The 3,794-nt window shown below is 35.1% G+C and overlaps 1 long non-coding RNA gene across 1 annotated transcript; it reads left to right on the top strand.

Annotated features, from left to right (window-relative positions):
• LOC107594363 (uncharacterized) lies at nt 1-2,930 on the top strand. Its single transcript, XR_001610164.1, has 3 exons — nt 1-123; nt 199-360; nt 2,243-2,930. It is a non-coding gene; the product is annotated as an uncharacterized lncRNA (long non-coding RNA).
• The last annotated feature ends 864 nt before the right edge of the window (nt 2,931-3,794 follow it).

Below are 3,794 nucleotides of genomic sequence, written 5' to 3'. Positions count from 1 at the left end.
TCTTATAGCAGATACTAAACTGAGAAGAAACCTTGTGCAGGTTCTTCGAGGAACTTCCAATGTATAGTTGCTAAATGTCCGAAAACATGCTAATAAACGTGTTACGCTGGTACGATCAGCAAAGTAAGTACATAAGGACTAATTATATGTAATTGCTTATGTTTGTCTGATTAATTCCATCTCTTCTCTCCCTGACAGAACAGAAAAACACGTTTATCTCACCCAAGTGACTCCTGTGGCAGAGGAGTTTTTTGAAGTACGAGTAACAAGGTGTGGTGAAAGCAGACATGACAAGGTGCCAAAACACCCCTCACTCATCATCCTAACACAAGCAACACTGAGCAGAGCTGTGATTAACAGGTGAATGATCGCAACACAGGTGTGGAGAGCACAGGACCCTGCGTTATATGCTAATAAGAAGTATGACATCTGACGAGTCAAAGCGCACCACTGCTGCGTGTGACAAAAGTCATTTATAAAACCACAATATCAAAAGAACTCATCGAAGAAGCCACTGAGGGGTATCACCTTCACGCCAACTTCTATGCTGAGATGTTTGACACAATCTTTAAGACAGACTGACTGCAGGTGATGACGTCCCATCAGTTTGTTTCAGGCCAGATCATATTACTTCAAAATCACTAATTTGGCTACAAATATGCAACATTTGAGTGTAGACCGCAAAAATATAGATATATATTAGTATTTTTGTTCTTTTCTATTGTAAATATCAAAAAATTCCTGAATAAACACACATTTACTTGAAAAAGACAAATACTTAAGTCACTTCTGAAAATAATATCAAAATTAAGTGAGTTTTATAACAAGAAAAATCTGTCAATGGGTAAGAAATTTTGTATTAAGTTTATGCTTACCCCAGATATTTTTGTCTTGACATATTTAAAGATGTTGGTCTTGTTTTAAGTATACATTCTCATAATGATTTTTGTTGTTGTTGTTCTAGAAAAAAATGTGTACATCTATGCATTTAGCAGATACTTTTATGCAAAGCGATTTAAAACAGTGGAACATAAGCAATTAGTCACATAGCTAGCAATATTCATAGTATCGAATGACTGTTTCACTAGAAAGCTAAATTAGGGTATAGAAATGTGAATATTTAGATATTTGTAATGGGAAAATACTGAGGAAGGAAATCATTTTTGCAGTGTAGTTCTCAAATCATCTCATATTTAAATCCATTCCACAGATTTCCCCCTGAAGAATCAGTGCATATTCTATCTGGTTGTTCTAAATGTGACTGTGGACTTTGAGAGATTTTAGAGATTCCACCTTGTGGAAACTATGAGAAATGCAACAGAGTGCTCCGGGGATGATGTATTTTTGTAAGTTCTCATTACCCTGGTTCCCTTGACAAAAATAAAGTAAGATTTTTTAAATTGACTTTATTGCAGTAAATAAGCACTGTGGCCAACAATGCACATGTTTTGTTTATCAAGATAATCTGCATTAAAGAACACAATGTTTATGAATTCCGAAGCCTAAAAACAATCACTAGACGTTAAAAGCTAAAGGTAGACTATAAACAAACACAAAGGTTGCAAAACTTCAGCATCACCACAACTAAGCTAAATCTTTCAATCTTTATTGTAAATCTACCAGTCAGAACGTTTGAGTTAGAATAGTTTGCAAGAACATTTAGAGGTTTTCTATTCGGCATGATGACGTTTAATGTCCCAGACAACTTCTGTAGTCCCATCTAGCCACTTGTTCACCTTTTTCAAGACAAGTAAAAGCTTTAAATGAGCGTGGTATTACAGATGTGTTTAATAAAATGTGAAAATATCTTGAGTTTGTGTTAACCACACACCTTATTTCAGGCATTTAACCAAAAACCCAATGACTTTGGGACATGGAACCTGAGTTTTATGAGTTATAGGACTCATACCTGCAGCATTCTCAGTGCACTTACATCTATTTATCACATCACATACTCATTCGTAAACACTACTTTTTTTGGGTAATGAAAACAAAGTAACTTGAAGTCAACAAAGTGAGTAAAACTTTACACACACAGGTCAGCTTCTGTTCTAACGAACATCACGAAGGTGTCCCGATATGTGTAGTCCATGCAGCTCATTGTTGCATCTCTACACGTCTGTCTGGTTCCGAACCCTCAGATATTCCAGACTGTTTGATCTTTTAGTGTTTGTAACTCTGCATAGAGTAAGAAAAAAAAATCACTCTTTCCCCTTTGTATTTCTTCTCTTTTTTCCACCAGGTCCCACAGAGATACTGAAGTGACTTTGAATGAAGAACCTGAGGGCTGAGCGTTGATGTTGGTAGGTCTCGCGAGACTCTACAATATCGTATGACTTCTAAAAAGTCCTACAACAAGCCCAGAGAGCCTTGATTCGGCAGCCGTCGAACACCGCCGAGTTAAAACGGGACAGAGAGCGAGACAGACAGAGAGAGAGCGACAGGCTTGAGACGTACGTTTGGCAGGAACAAGGACAACACATGACAGCCATCAAGAAGACAAAAAGATATTTCAGAGAATCTTGTCAGAAAATAGTCGAGTCGTCTGTTTGTTGTTAGAACCACGTTCGCGGTTCAAAATTGCATCGTGGAGAGGTAACTGCGGTCAATGATTGTTTTGCCAAGGACAAGCAAACATCTACCATCTGAGTGTTTCACATCATTTAAATTATCCTGATGCCTGGAGGCAAGAATTTCAAATGGCTGAAAAAGTGAACGTCGTCTTATTACTTCATTATTGATAGCGTTGAGTGTTTTAACTCGAAGAGACCTACTGTTGGCCTGCTGAAAGAACGTGAACGGCATATGTTTGGAAGCTGGTGCTCTCATCAGGCTTTTGAGAATCTTTAAGTAGAGCTGGTGGTGAATAGCATTGCTAAGCAAACCAGTAAAAACCAGCTTGATGATGCCACATTGTCAGCCATATTGGAAAGGTCGAAATCTGGTAATAAACAAATGCAAGTGAACTGGTAAAGTAAATGCAGCTTGTGATGCGTTTGACCAAATAGAAAAGATTTTTTAATTGAAAGATTTAAAAAATCATTAAAATACAGAATGATTTGCTATTTTTTTAGTTTAGTTGTAAATAAAACAAACATTATTGGATTTCATTTTAGAAGAAAATATTTCAGTCTTTCTAATATAATGCGTTATTTGCAGATTCTTTGTAATTGTGAAATTTGCTAGCAGTTTCTGAGTGAAAATTGTTTATCAACCTTCGGTTATTTTAGTATAAACGACTATTGAAATAGTTAAGTAAAACTAGAACTATTCAAAATGTTATGAAATAAAGCCAAAATAGAATATAAACATTAGATGACGAACTTAAACTTAAAAAACTTAAATGACAATGAGAAATAAAGTAATGAAGTAAATAAGAATAAAGTAAAATAATGAAAATTAAATAAAATACATTAAAATAAGAAATAAATTAAAATACAAAATGTAATGTTGAATTAAAAAAAAAAGCTAACTCAAAATATGAATAAACACAGTAATACATAACATTGAGCATAACTCATGTTCAAATTCACTGGATTTAATTATTATTATTTTTTATTTCAATTACTTTTCTAGTCCTATTTTAAAAATTACCAAACAATTGGTTAAACTGTATTACCCTATTTAGTCTCTAGTCAATGTCTTGCTGGTTTGTTGGGGCATTTGTGTATGAGTAACGGTAATAGGTTGTCTAATGTTTATTTCTGATGAGTCCAGCCTGTAATGCTGACCTTTCCGAGACGGCTGACCTTTTGAAGTATGCTTTTTCGCCAAGGTGAATTGAGAGATAATCC

This window comes from Sinocyclocheilus grahami, unplaced genomic scaffold, assembly GCF_001515645.1.
Source record: "Sinocyclocheilus grahami isolate Dianchi unplaced genomic scaffold, SAMN03320097.WGS_v1.1 scaffold182.1, whole genome shotgun sequence".
Lineage (NCBI taxonomy): Eukaryota > Metazoa > Chordata > Actinopteri > Cypriniformes > Cyprinidae > Sinocyclocheilus > Sinocyclocheilus grahami.
Note: the sequence above shows the minus strand (reverse complement) of the source record. Positions and strands in the feature narration are given on the sequence as shown.